The sequence below is a fragment of the Amblyomma americanum genome, chromosome 6, assembly GCF_052857255.1.
Source record: "Amblyomma americanum isolate KBUSLIRL-KWMA chromosome 6, ASM5285725v1, whole genome shotgun sequence".
In the NCBI taxonomy this organism is placed as follows: Eukaryota; Metazoa; Arthropoda; class Arachnida; order Ixodida; family Ixodidae; genus Amblyomma; species Amblyomma americanum.
In genome coordinates this window covers 10,563,938-10,579,076 of record NC_135502.1, presented here as the reverse complement: position 1 = coordinate 10,579,076, position 15,139 = coordinate 10,563,938, and the positions used below count along the sequence as shown (strand labels likewise).

At 52.1% G+C, this 15,139-nt stretch overlaps 1 protein-coding gene across 15 annotated transcripts in view; it reads left to right on the top strand.

Annotated features, from left to right (window-relative positions):
* LOC144136295 (CUGBP Elav-like family member 4) overlaps positions 1–15,139 on the top strand; it is a 522,488-nt gene that overhangs the window by 289,639 nt on the left and 217,710 nt on the right. The window contains exon 1 of one of the 15 annotated variants that reach the window (XM_077668530.1): positions 13,427–13,590. The exons of the other annotated variants lie outside the window; for them this stretch is intronic. The gene's annotated coding sequence lies outside the window, so the exon portion shown is untranslated. Of the gene's footprint in view, positions 1–13,426; positions 13,591–15,139 lie in introns of those variants that run through there. 15 annotated transcript variants of the gene reach the window in all.

Sequence of the window (15,139 nt, the reverse complement as noted above, 5' to 3'; positions counted from 1 at the left end):
CTGTCCTGTTAACTTCTGTGTTCCTCCTCTGTGTTAGCTTCTCTGTTTCTCCTCGTCTTTTCGCGCTGCTTACTCTAGCCACCATCAACACCACTGGTTTTGTCTTCCTCTTGATAGTTTCGTTCCATTTTTATGTGGGAAGTCAGTTTTTCCTATGAACCTCCCCCATTCAACTCTCATTAACCCATCTTCTTTTGAGCTTCTTCAATTTGATACTCTCTTCCACATCCGTCCTGTCACGGTCACTTAACGATGAGGGATGCTACACCTAATCTAAAAAAGAAGTGAGCGCTTGGTTCTTTAGTAGCATCCGCTGATAGTGAGATAACTATACCACTTTTTTTTTTTACATTTCTCGGCCGCCTATTGGAATGCGCGTCGCTTGCGGAGTACGCTGTAGCATTATTGAAACTAGAAAAAGGACTCAACTTCGTTATTTGGGGAGTTTCTCCGGCCGCCATTCGCGTAGTATGATACAGAGGCTTAAACTCTGAAGTCATTGTAAATTCGACTAAAACATTTGGACAAAGCTATACCATGGTTTAGCAACAAAGTTCGCTTCTTTCAACTGGCGCGTGTCGCTTGTTGCACGCTATGCATCTCGGAGGAGCTTTTAAGCGGCGCTTTCAAGGGTTCAGGGCAACAGGGTGTCGCTTTCGGAGGCAGTGGGCCAGAATAGCGCATGTCTTCTTTGTCGGCGCTATTTTTTTCTTGTTTTGCTTCAAGTCTTTACCGCTAGCGTTGCTCGTACCGCACACCCGGGAGCTCCTCCCAGCGGAACGAAACCGGGCGCTAGGAAGTTCGCGTCTTCGCAGTGTAAACCCTGCCTGTTGTGAACGAAGTATAGCTGTAGTCGTGGCAGGGGGAATATGAAACAAAAAATGCAGGGCCGCAGGAAGAGGCCTATTGTTTCCCAGAGCTTCCGGTCTTTTTTTCTCCCCCCGGCTCTGTCTCCCTTTGGCCGTTCCCTCCTCGGCCCCCAGTTCCGCCGAGTAGATTGATGGGGCGTTTCGGCGCAGACCCGGAAATATTCGCCAGGGCGGGCTGCTGCGGCCGTGCGGCTCGGGTCCCGGGCGCAGCAGGTTCCTGACGGCGTCGTTACCCAAGGGAGGCGGCCACGAGCGGGATAGACTGCCGTATAAACGAGCAGACTCCGTTCTGCTCTGCGCGGAATTTTATAGCGTGCCTCCAGCGAGAACACGTTGGTCTTATTTTCCCGCTTTACGATAACTCGCCGAAGCCATTGTGCTTCGATATCTCGCTTTGTAAATAATGTCGGAAGCATTATCGGTTGTTAGAAAGAGAGGAAAGCAGGACACGAGATATCTGATAGTACCAAACATAACTTCATCGGCAGCGTGACAGTAGTAGGTTACGTAATTTAGGGCCTAATTAACTAATACGTACAGTTATCTTTCTCATATTTTTTTTTAAATCTGCCTTTAGAACACATCGGGCTCGTGCGGTGTCTTCGTTGTTCATGATGGGATGCTTTCCGAGCGCGCTGGCGTCGTGCTTTCCATTCTTCCTTTTCCAGTCCCAGTAGCCATGCGCTGCAACATTCGTGTCATGGAGGTTTACGCGACCGTTCACAGTGAGGAAAATTACTGACGTCTTCATATCTGCTTGTGCACCGCGTCATGTCGTCGCCATTGTGGTTTTTTTTTCTCCTTAGGGACAGCTTCGCTGCACAAGATTTGCTACTGATTCAAAATGAAATTGAAATGCAGCGTAGAGTTTATGGCTGGCCGAATGTTATCGAACTATTTTTCTCACTCTATCTTGCCTCGTCGTAAACGCGGCAAGCGAGCAAGAAAGAAATCTTGCTCGATTTCTTGTTTGTTCGTTTTAATCCAGTGCGAGTTTCCCCGGCCCAGCCTTCCGCGTTCTGCACGGCACGGTGGTGCACTTTCCGTCTTCATTAGTGCCGCTGCTACTTGGCCGGCTTCGCAAAGAGCAACCGTTTCTCTTTTCCCTCTCTCTCTCTCTCTTTCTTCTGTCGAGCGTGCTTAAAAGTAGCGCGCCCTGCTGTTGAGCAGGAGGAGGCCGGCTCCCGCCACAAGCCGAGGGAGCCTCGCTCGTCCGCTGCAGTGCAGCGCGCAGGGATGCCACTCGACTCCGCAAGAGAAGGCTGAGCAACGCGACCGTTGTCCGCCACAAGTTCCCCGGGCCTGACATGTCTGCTGTGCTCCTTCCATGTGTCGCTCTTTCTGCGAGACGGATTTTGCGCCGTGCACTCAATTTACTTGGTTCTCCGGTAGTCCAACTGCAAGTACACCCAGAAACGGAAGTCTGAGGACTGTTGTGCAGGAGCCTCGGAAGCGGTGTAAGCCGGCAGGCGGATGCGCTGGAGTAGCACTCATGGGCACATTTAAATGCAAATGACGAAAAACGGGCCGGCATAAATGAAGGCCAGTTTGTTTCGCGATGGGCAGAGTTTAAACGAAGCAACTAATAGTGCGCTTCCTACAGAGGTACTCCGTCGGTGTTTGGAAATAATTTTGAGTGAACTGATTATCTGACCAGGCGAGCATCCGGCTACCCACATACATTGAAGAGCATCATGTTAATGCGCTCTAGCCATTAATCATGGCTAAGAAAAATGTGTAGATAGCATTCACCGCAGATCACGGGTTACTGCTAACAGCATTTAGTTGTCAGATGGCAGCATCACGCAAGCGCATCACTTAGCAGGTGAGCTCGCTTTGGCGATGGGGGAACGCGCGGTAAGCATGGAAATAGTTTTGACCGCGGAAAATCATTCATAATGAAGAACCTCGGAAGACTCTAGATAATGACACTTCGGCTGCTTAATTTCCTCCGTAGTGGAGGTGTAAGGAGATTATACTGCCCCTCTCTTTACAAGGTGAATAGAATTAAAGAATAAAGTGGACATGCTCAGAAGAAACGGACAATTGGTCTGCTTGCGCGAATGCTCAACCTCACGACATCAGACGTTAGGCTGCAATGAACGTTGCACCCCTGATGCCTACTGTTGGTGCTTCACTACACGTTAGTCAGCGCAGGACCCCCGTAAAGAGAGCGCAACGCGGGGCTCGGTCCTAACGAGAAACCCCATTGAGTTGCTTAACTCTGCGCGCGCTGCGCATGCTTACCGGCACTAGCGGTGCTGCACCCTACAGCTAAGAGTGCGGGCGCCGGAGGCCCACTCGTGAGACCCGGGCCGCCATTTGCATAATGGTGCCCGAGGCCCGACCTCGCCTTGGGGCGGCAAGAAGCCAACGGTCGTCGTCGTCGGGGGCCGGGGCCAAATGTCGGATCGCTAAACAGATTAGCCGCGTGCGAATTGTTGACGATGCGCTGCAAATGTTCCTCCTCGCCGACGAGCACTGCTTGCCTGCCTGGCGCTTCTGCGGGAAAAGTGAGCCACGGGTAAATGAAGGGTCTGGCGTGGCGGGTAAAATACGAAAAGGAGGGCGGGGATGCCGGTTGTGCCTCGACACGCCGACGAACCGGGCGGCTGCAGGCTGCCTTTCCTCCTTGAAGAGGGGCGCGATAAGAAAATTCACGAAGTATTCAGGGCGGTAGAACATGTTGCGTCACCCGGCACAGCGCGAACGTCGCTCGCACTGCCTGACAAGCGTACGCCAGAGCATTTCACGCGTCCCGCCTGTTCCGCGATCCTGGCAGTCTCACCGCCATTCTTATTTTTCCCGCTCCGTATAGCGGCGTTGGCTTCTCTCTGCTACTGCTGACAGTGCACGGATGGCTCACTCCTCCTCTTCTCTTTTTCCGTGTTACAAAAACTGCAACCATTTGGCGGCCTTCCCATTTCGCTTGAGTGCTCTTTCCGAAGCGCAGTACTGTGCAGCATGCCGTTGCATCAAAATTCGAGCCCCCGGCTGTCTTCCGCTGCGTTCAAACACGACGCCATGCAGGGACGTTGTTTGCACACTCCGCACTTCACAGTGGCACCAAGCGCCGGCAGGCATCGCGTGACGGCGCGCACGCTCACGCCGTCACGCGATGCAGAGTTCTGGCCACGCGAGCAAACCCTCCTCAGACTTTGTGCTTCTGTGTTACCCGTGTGTTTGCTGCCCTAGAAGAAAGCCGCATCGACCGCTTTATCTTTGCCGCCTCGTTAGAAGCCCTGCTGGCAACTGGAACGTTAATATACAGGAGCAGGCACTCTACATTGTTGCGCGATATAGTGTCACAAACAGCCTGGTGCAGAGCTCGCACCCACACGCGCACGGACGTTTTGCTGCAAGAATGCTCCTGCTCCACACAGATGAAGCAAATGCAAAAAAGAACTGGAAATTGCGGAGTTTGATGCCCCGAGTACACGCATGGGCTATAGTGAAGGGCTCCGGATTAATTTACACCATGCACGTGAAGTTCTTTCACGTGAGTTGACATCGCAGTGCACACCTGGGCCTTTTGCGTTTCGCCTCCTTCGAAACGCAGCGACCGCTGCCGTGACTGAGCCCGGGTCCTCCGACTCGGTACGCGAGCACCCTGACAACTCAGCCATCGAGGCGGGGCGGGTGACACAGAAGCTTTCTTGGGAGCAAGCTAACCCTAATTTCGTTGCATAGCGTCCCCGCCACATCCTGCGGAGAGTCAGCGGTGCCTGCTCCTACTGAGCGAGACAGGAATCACGGCAATGCGCACGAGGAAAACAGTGGTATTTCCGGCAGAGAACGGGATAGAGAAAAACACGAAAAGGATGGCAATACGTTTATTTGTAAATATCGCGCGTTCGTGACGCGAAACAAGTCAGACTGTCAGATATGTGTCGCATTGGCGTGAAACGTCCCTCTGTCACACAAAGCGCGTCTTCGGCTTGCAATTCGCCGTCGGAGTTCGTGCAGGCCGACAACAAAACGTGCTCGTCACAACCGGTACCCGGTGCCCGCTGCTTCGTGCACAGTCTGATGAAAACCGTGCAGTAATGTGGAACCCAGAACCGGCTCACTCGCAAATGGGCAGAGTTTAAAAAGATGTTGGCACGTTACAGCCGCTAGTGAAAGTATACGCAAGCAGAGTTAGCGACGCAGCAGTCAATCACGGCACCTTCCGATCGCGCGCGCCATTCCTAAGCTCCAAAGACATCGCTGACGCTGGCCCTGTTTATCCGACGCCTGGTTTGTAACTCCCAAACCGCTGCACGCTTCTACGCGGAAGATTAGGGAAACCGGCGTGGCCCTCGTCGTGCGGGTGTCACCTGGGCTCATATTCTGGCAACTGAACAAGAAGCGCAAAATGCGCTCGCTGCGTCGGCTCTGGCCTGTACGTATGAGGAGGCCCCGTCCTTCGTCCCGCGGTTCGCTATCGCGCTGCTGCCAAAAGGTGCGCGCCCGTATACCTGCTGTCCCGACTCGCAACCGTCGTGTCACCGGGGGGGGGGGAATCGCCTACGGAACCCCGCACGCAGCCGTCGCCAGCAAAGGGCGGGCAAGCGGAAATCGAACCGTGCGAGACAGCGCATGTTCTCCGCTCGGAAATGATGCGCGTTTCGCGCGCGCGTGATGGAGAATGCGACGCATGTTTCATGTTTGCTTTTTTTGCCCTTTCTCTTGTTTCGTTTTCAGTTCTTTTTATTTCCTTCGCATGACAAAAGATACTGCTGGTGCTACGTGTTCGTCGAACAGCGGAGTAGAGGACAGAGCAAAAGAAACTTTGAAGTAACGCAGAGAACGAATTGAATTTGGTATTGGTAATGGCTTGGTATACGGGTATTTAATGGCCCAAAGTAGCTCATTCTATGAGGGACGCCGTGGTGGAGGGCTCCGGACAACTTCGACCACCTGCGGTTCTTTAACTTGCACTCAAATCGCACAGTACACGGGCCTCTGGAATTGCGCCACCATCGAAATGCTACCGCCGCGGTCAGTATCGAATCCGTGCCTTTCATTGTCAGCAGCCGCGCACCACAACCACTTGAGCCACCGCGGAGGCTGAAGTGAGGTTGGACTTCGGCGATGTATTGCCACGTTCTAATGTAAGTGAGGCTACTTTCTCTGAAAACGAAACGTTTGCTAGCTTGAAAAGGTTGAAAATAAAAATAGAGGTGTCGCCACCATCGGGTATTTTTGCACATTAACTGTGTTGTAGACAAGACAGTGTTCATTTCGCACGGACCCTAAACGCTAGGTAGCCCGAAAGAGCCATAAGGTCAATTTTTACCAAAAACAAAAAAAATCGGTTGGAGTTGTCCTCAGTGTGTCTTTAAAGGCAAGAAATGATTTCGTGTGTGGGTTCAATAATGGCGACAATTTACTGGACACACTCCAAAGCGGAAAATGCATAACAGCTGGTCGAGCTTTAACCGGGCGAAAGGGGTTGCCGAACGGCACACGTTGCTGTTGCGTGGCAATACCTAGCTTCAACTGACGCTGTGTACGCAGTACCTATGAACGTGGCGTCGTGAAGCGCGCTGCGACGCGCCTACCGTGAAAACCCGCTTTTATCCGAGAAGCACCTTGGGGGGCGCATGTACATGTGGGAGCACTGTGTATGGGCGCATTTGGTTGGCACTCAAAGTCACAATTCGTTTTTTCTCGTGAGCACATACTTTTGTCGGAACATGTCCCAATCGCTGCCTCACTATAAGCCCTTTGCTGTGTTGCTCGGGCAACCGTTACTTTCACCGTAAAACAAACGGTAATTATGCGCGATAACCGCAGATTTGAGAATAAATGAAGAGGAAAGTGGCCAGTTTTGACCAAGCATACTTTTTTTTCTTCTAGGATTTTTTTATCCCTCCTTCGTTCAAAGTTTGCTCATGTTGCCAGGTTTACGGCACTGCGACGGAGCCCACCTTCTTGGCGCTCTGAAGCAACCAAAGCTACGCGGAGATGGATCACTCCGGCGACCGCCCTTGTGCGCTCCCGAGCGTGTTTAGCTGCTATTTCTGTGGGGGAGCAGCCAACTTGCGTTGCGAATTTCAATTAGGTGCCTCCGCGGGGCAGCCCAGTTTAGTATGCAAATCTGATAAGTCGTTAGCGATCGGCCAGAAGCAGCGCCATCGAACGCTCGTTTCTTCCGAGCACACTGGAGGGAGACAGAGAAGAAAACGCGCCCCGCTTTTGCTTTCGCGTCTCCGGGCAATGAAACGAACGTCCGTCGCGCCGCTAACAGGGCCCGACAATCAAGGTGCTCCGCGGCTTCCAGTCGGCAGCCGAGCGGCTCGTGGTGTGCGACGCTGGCAATTAGAGGCCCAGCTTGCGGCTCGATTCGCGGTCGTTACCGGGCGCCACTTTCCTTATATACGCTTTCTGTGCGCAGGACGACGTCTCGCACAATTAGAAAGCGCAGCCGCCAACTGCGCAACTTGCGTGTTCACGAATTTCATCAGAAAACTGTAGTGGCAGCGCGAACGAACTTACTCTTTTGTACAATACCCTTCGGGCGGTATGAGTGAAGCAGTTAAAAAAAAAGTTCAACATTCTTCCTAACGCTTGCCACATAAAATCGAAAGGTTTACCTTCCGCCATTACGTATTCTGGCTGACGGTAGTTGTGTTCCCTAGCAGTCTTAGTTAGACAAGCTTATCATAACGTTAGAGCCGTGAACTAAAAACCAAAGGCCATGCACTGCTGCGCTTCGCCAAGGCGAGGTAGTCAATGACTTTCGTGCGCTGTACTAAATCAACTGGAGTCATCGCAACACACTGCGCTTTTTTAGATTTTCTTAAATCCCGGACAGTAGAGCAACAGTGCACGCAACGGACAATAGAAATGACGGACTACTGTTGCACGCTCTTTCTCTTGCCGATGTTAAACAAGAATTAAGCATACAATATGCCCATCTTGGCGTGCTATACATCTGCATGTGTTTCCTTCTGATGAATTGTCCAAAGCAGGATTACATCCAGTCTTGCCGGGTCCTCCGCTCAGACGCACCAGGAGGCAGTAGCGAGCTGATGTCGAAGATTGCTGTGGCTGGTTGTGCTGGGGCGCTGTATCTCGCTGGCTAGCTTGATGCGCTGCCATTGGTCTCCCCGTTCTCCCTTACTTACTCCCCTTCACGGCTGCTGCGAAAGAGGCAGACAGCTGCGGGTCGGGCAGCACGGCCGTGAAATGGCACTTATTCCCCGGCACACGTCCGAAGCCCTTAAAAAACGTCGATACGGCACTGAAAGCCCCCGGTGGCTCCACTTTCGTAAGGCTCAAATCTGGGTCCCTTCTGGAAAGTAAAATCCAGTGGAAGCATTCCGAAAGAGAAGTGAAAAATAGAACGAAAGAGGATACAGCATGTCCGCTTTCTGGTTGAGGACCGCCGTCCTTCCTTGTAATGGTGGCCGCGTTGCCTAAAGTGGCCGAGGTGGCTCAACAGATTACCGTTGCAGTGGCGTATATGACGGGATTCGATGGGCTCTCAATAGTTTCTTGATGCGGCCATTTGTAATTCTTGTTCGCTCTCGGACACAGTTCGCTGAGAGCATATGCCATGCTTGTGGGCGGTGTATGAGGCGCGCGAGTTGGTGGCGGTCACCACGAAGTACTCTTCAAACAGCGCGAAGTACGGACAAGAGACGACGCGCACCGCGAGGCTGCAGAGATTTGTTTTCTAGTCGTTTTACGGCTTTGAAGTACGCTTTGAAGTACGTCGTTAAAGAGAAATATTAAAATAAATAAAAATAAATAATAAGAACATAAATAACAGCGATTTCGCATTCAGAGCATCTAAATTGTATTTATTTTTTTGTCTTGCAAGTTTGTGCGGGAGAGCTCGCTTCGGCATCTTTTTGTGTCACCTTTCGCTTGGAGCATGAGGACACTCCAACCTGCCCGATGGTCGGCCCGCTTCGCCTGCGTTCATCGTTCACTTCGCTCTTGTGTACACACTCGATAGTATCAATGCCGAGCAAACAGCGATTGCAAACAAACAAACGAGAACCTAGCTGCGGGGGTCAGCGCTCCACTCCGCCTGTCCTTGGATTGCATGCGCGCGCGAGCGAAAGCGAAAACCTGCGTCCGCGACTCCTCGCCTATCGATCAAAGGCAAGGTGCAAGCATCGGCGGCGGCTCAGAGGAGGCAGCAGCCCGCCTTGTTGCGTGCGATGCCGGGCGCCACCCGTCGGAGCGCTGAAAAGGGAAAGAAAAGCGCCGCTAGGTAAAAAGGGGTGGGAAAGCGGGAGTCCCGGGATGCGTCTTCGAGATGCCTCTCCCGCGATCCATCAAGGAAGGGCCCCGCCGCCCATATGCGTACACCTGCGAGCGCTCCCTCTTGGCCGCTCTCGGGTTCGGCAGCGACACGCGATGCTTCCTTCGGCCGCCTGTCAGCGACGACGACGCATGGGCGGCGGGGGTGTCAGGGGAAGGCGAATCTCGCCGCGTCTTTTCTCTGCTGCACGATTGCGCCCTTTCTTTTTTAGTAAGGTCCAGAAGACTTCATTCGTTCGGGGTAGCGTGCCTCGTCGCAGGTTGGGGCCTTTATTGTTGGCGATTGCGACTGGACTGTCGCTATCACGAATCACCGGTGGTCGCGCTTCGGCCAATCCAGCAGCGTCATAACGTAAAAGAGGTTACGTGTCTACGGGCCCTGCTGCCGGGTTTTCCGCTCTGCCTTTACATGTTTGCCGCGGCCATCCTCTTCGTGTTCGCGCTGTACTCTTGAGGTCGTTGTTTCCGCTACTCTTGCCTTCATGCTGCCTTCGCCGTTTGATTCGAGTCGCGACGTTCTCCTTCTCTTCTTCTCCGGCTGTGGTGTCTGTTTGACCTTTTTTTATTTTTGTCTACGAGTGCGCACCACCGTGGTGTCCCTACATTATCCTCAGAATTTCTCTATACATATATTCGCGTCTACCGATATCCCGGTATTAGCGAGATCGCCAAGAACAACCGGAAAATCATTAGGGCAACGTTGACACAGAATCCAGAAGTCCAGATTTGCTTACAAGTGTCACCAGCAAAGTATCACGAAGCAGCTCGGAGGTCAAGATGCAACTGGCGGACTCGCGCCCCACCACTTTCGCTGTCTCGTGGTATTCAGCCCTGTTAATCTCTTGGTAATCATTTCCTCTTTTTTTTTACTCTGTTTCTATGTCTGCAGGAACATAATTATCCAACATCCAGAACTGACACTTGTTCAACGATTAATGGTTGAATGGTTCTGAATCTTCCGTAGCAGGTATCGTTTTATTACATCTGCTCGCAATAAACTTCACAGGTTGCTTTATGGCGTTCATCTTTTCTCATTTTTCGAAGCTAGAACTCGTGTTCCGACTAGAGTCGTGATTGGTTTGGTTTGGTTTATAGGGATTTAACGTCCCAAAGCGACTCAGGCTATGAGGGACGCCGTAGTGAAGGGCTCCGGAAATTTCGACCACCTGAGGTTCTTTAACGTGCACTGACATCGCACAGTACACGGGCCTCTAGAATTTCGCCTCCATCGAAATTCGACCGCCGCGGCCGGTATCGAGCCCGCGTCTTTCGGGCCAGCAGCCGAGCGCCGTAACCACTCAGCCACCGCAGCGGCTCTAGAGTCGTGAAGTTTGAACAAAGTTACCATTCACTGAGCACAAGTGTACTGCTCATTGTGAAGAACCGTACAGTACACCTAAATCGTAGAATGATCCATCAGATTTAGCACCTCACTGGCTGTTTTATTGCGAAGTTATGAATTGAAAGAAAGAAGCTCTACCTAGCCGCTGCTGCGGCGCCGCCGCACCCCTTCTGGTCTGCGTGCTAACTTCGTGAAGGCAGTCGCCGCCGCACCGCGACCCGCGCTCCGCGTTTAGGGTTTGACGCGATATCTAATGGGTTAATGCCCACATGTGCAAAATTGGTCTCTTTCTACTCAGCGTTTATAGCTCCCTGTTAGTCCTCGTACCACTCCTGGCGCAGTGGTGCAGCGGTTAAGCGGTGCGCCAGTGCCCTGGGATGGTAGGGGCTGCCACTGGTGCTCTTCCCGAGCAATTATTAATTTAACCGCCACCTGCCAAGTTGCATGAGGACGCATTCTTTTATGGCTACCATCGGGTTTCAACGTGCACGCGCGCACGCAGAGAGAGAGAGAGAGGCTGGTTTTCGCTCAATGGAGCAAGTACATATACTCCTATGCGCCTTAAAACCGCATAGGAGTATATGTTGGCGTTCTCAGAGTCTGAGTTGACTATCCAGTGAGACGCCCATGGAGGCTTTTTTTGACGGCCTGCTGGCGGGACATCCACCGCTCTCGCAGAGCCTCGCTCTGTCGGCCACAGACTTTGCACCCGGCTGTCCTCTAAGGCAAAGCGGTTAGGCGCTGTTTCCTTAAGTAGACTTCTCGAGTTTCCAGGGGAAGCCGCGGGTGTCAAGTCCGTCTTTTTCATTTTTCTTTTGTCTTATTGTTTCCCCCTGGCCCAGTGAGGGGGCGATGAAGCGTCCACTGGCGCGGCGCCTGCCATCTCGGCTTCCGAACTCTGTTGAGAAGGGCGCGGCGGAGGGAGGCGGGGCATCGAACGGCTCCATTCCACGTCGTCGATTTCTTTTCTGGCAGCGGCCTGCGAAGCATCAACCCGTATTTACTTCCAAAAGTGATCGCTCTTCGAGGCCGCCATGTGACTTTGGAAGCGGTGGCGCGCGTCTGGAGACTGCAACCTGATTCCATGATGGAGCTTCGTTTTGAAAGCAGCCGTTGCCCTATTACGCTCGTTTCCCCTTTCTTGGCTCGGGCCGCTACAGTCTTCTGTTTCCAAGCGCAAAGTGCGGCGCATCAGCGCGCTTCGGGTTCTCTTCGCCCTTCCCACTCTGGGGGTGATCAATCGGAGCAGCGAGTCGCTTGAAAGCCGAGCACAGACCGAGACCCGGTCTCCTCCGATGCGCATTTCCCAAATGCCGTATGATTTGGATTGAATAATGGCTCCATACTCCTTCGCTGGTGTCTCTTGGCATCGACTGTTACTTTGCCGAAGATGGCTTCATTCGAGATGCCCGTACCCAGAGCGAGATATCTGAGACGTGCCTGAGGAAGACTAAATTCGGCGGAACGCAGCTGAGGCGAAATTTACTTCGGCCACGCAGTGCTCGAATGTTGTGCTGGGTGTTTGTTTTCGTATGAATAATTCTCTCATTGTAAATCTGACTCGAGCCTCATGCGGCTTGCCATCAACTCGAAAACGAGTACGAATATAAACATGAAGCTTTCCGCATTTTTGTGCCGTCTGAAGAAAAGTGCGTGCCGTACGACTTTTTTTTTTACCCGCTGATCAGTGTTGCGTGCAAAACATTCGCGGGAGAGCGCGCTTGTGTTGTGCGCGCTCAACTCGAGGTTTGCAGTATGCGGAAAGCTTTGTCTCTTGGCGTGTGTGAGCAGAAAAGCAAAGGGAAATGAGAGGATCGTTATGACGCTCATAATGAAAGCCAACAGTCAACGAAACTAAGGAACATAGCGGAATGTTTCGTTTTTTATTATGGCGCTGATAAATGGGAAATTGATAGCAAAGTTATTTTATCGCTGAAAGGTAACTGATCACTAAGTATAAAAAACATCGACATCCCGCCGGCAGGATTCGAACGCGCGGCCTCCAAATTTCAGGTCTACTTTCGGGGCTATTTATGTTCGGTGTAGGTGCTCACCGGCGCACAGAGGCTGTGCCTGGAGTCGCTTGCACTTTGGTCGGCCTTCGGGTACACACAGAGGTGACTGGTAAGACCGGTACAGTCAGCCGCTCCGCGAAGCTACGTGTTTTCGAAACACTTCTCGGTTAAAGTCCGCGATGTTATCTGACCTTGCCAAAAGTATCGCCATCACGCACTCGCATCTCTAAAACCAATTATACAGCGAGAGCACATAGTCTTGATTGTTCATAGTTTCTGGTAGCGCATTGACTCCGTGATGTCTTCACGGAAAGAACGATGGGTTGATAGGGGAAGTAAGTGAATATTTTTTTTTTTTCTGGAGCCAGATATTCTCCGCCAGTACAATCAACTTATCCTGATCCCTCCGATCACCGGTAGGAAAAATCAGAAATGCATTCCTGTGTGATTTTTTCCTCTACGAGTCCTGATTATTTTATGGCCTCACCTTTTTGCGCCGTCCAATCGAACGGCGTAGTTTGCGCGCCAGTTTCGGGCTGTTCCCGTTTATCACCATCCTTCTTCTTCCCCGCTCGCCCTCTCCTCCGGCGCGCTTTCCGTCTGGGCGCCTTCCCGGTGCTCTTCAATATTGAAACGCCAGCCCGAAGAACGCCCTCGCCGCTGGCTGCGTGGCTTCTTGAACGAAAGCAATTTCTTCGGGATTTGGGCTGCGGGGGCCATCGGCGCGCGCTCCGCCGCCGCCGTGCGAGCGACTCGTAACCCGAACGAGTTGCAATCCCCCGACGTGTGTTTCTCCGAAACCTGCGCGCCCCGTAGCGCGCGCGGTGCCGGTTTGTTTGCTCGCGAAACCTTTTCGGCCCCTCCACCGCCGCCTCGATCCCCTCTCCCCACGGCTGCTCGTCTTTTGCTTTTTTTAGCCCTCGTGAGCGGTCGCCGAATGGAGGCGCTTTGGGATTCACTACTCGCCAACGTGTTCGATGGCTGCAGCGTCGAGCAATCAGCTTTCGGGCAGGAATTCGAGAGACGTACCAACGCCAGAGCCGTCGCCCGCAGTCTGTCAGTGAATCCGGCGAGAGGTGCTCCATCGAGCTCTGCCGCTGAGGTGAGACAGGGACTCGACGCCTACGTGGGGATAGGCGGCCAGGTGTCGAGGCTGGATTTTCAGGTCCTAGGCAGGCCGTGTGTTACTCGTCCTGACTATTTGAAACTGCTTTCGAAGAGAAACAAAAAAGGTAATGGTGGAGGCATCAGGCGCGTGTATGAATAGTTCGTTTGTCTCAACGTCCTTGCGTTTGTGCGCTGGTGAGAGCTCGAAGAATATTCAATTAGGGAAAGAAAATGAATGCACAGCTGGGGGGGGGGGGGGGGCACAAAAGCAGATTTACGGGAAAGATTCACGGGTGGGCGAAGGCTGTCATGTTTTATGCTTGCAATCAGTGGTTGGCTCTCTCAAGCACTTCATTTGATGCCTCACGTGCTGCTGGAGTCATTTTTTTTTCAGTTATCTGATTGTTGTTTAAGCTTGACGGACTGTCCAGGACATTTTTTTTTTTTTTGAGAGCGTTATTTCTTACTCATCGCGTTTCTCGATTTCTTGGGGTCTGCTACCACCTCCCTTCGGCGCGAAATATCCTAAAGTCCGAGAAATTAAAAATGGCGGCCGCCATAGTAAATCGATATAGCAACCCGATTGATGATTGATTGGTGGCGTCATTAGTATATCGAATTGATTGATTGATGGCGTCATTGATATATCTAATTGGTGATTGATTGGTGACGTCACTTATAAATCCAAGATGTCAAATTCCTATTTCCATTGGTGTATCTCACTTTACTCTCATTCATATCAATTCTATTAAACCAAAGAGCTAACGCTCGTTACTTCGACGTCTTCCAGACTGTGGCGGCGTCTTTTTTTTTGTTTGTGGTGCTTGACACCGCATAAATTTCATCGAGTGTTGCATGAACGCCGGCCACCAATTTGTGAAAATAGGCTTTCCGAGGAGAAAGGTGGCTTTTGCGGCATGATGATACCAGGGATGGCGGACGTCAGAAAATAGTTGAATGAAGATATCTAGTAGAGTTGTTAACTGAGTTTTAATGCTTAACGCCTCGTTGTTGCTAAATATTTGCGGCTGGCCGCTAGTAGTAAGCACGCCATTTTTACAATTTCGAAAAGGTGATTACCGTCGGTGCCGTGTCTCCAGAAATTTTGTCATCTCGTCTGCCATTCGGAAACCGCTCAGCTGTGATGCGCACACAGTGGCATCTACCAGTACGCGTCACTGCATGGCGCTCGTGCCACGTGACCTTCTCTACGCCGCCCGGTGAAGGAGGGGTTGAACCAGCAAGCAGCGCTGATCGAACCCGCGGTCTTCGGGAAACACTGAGTACTAAAATGTGCCGACAGCTTCGTTTGAGAGCGACACAGAACTCTGCCACTGACTACTTTTGCGTGACAAACGCTTCCGTCGACTGCTTATGTGGTCCACTTGCAACGCGAGCCTGCCTGCTGGTCGGCGATCTTCACGCTTCTTGTTTTCCTTGGCGTTGTGTTGACACGCATCTTGCCATTGAGACGATAGTGATCCACACTGAGTGCTGCTCTATGCCAGCATGTGTCAAGCCAGTTTTCATCCACTCTTGGAAGG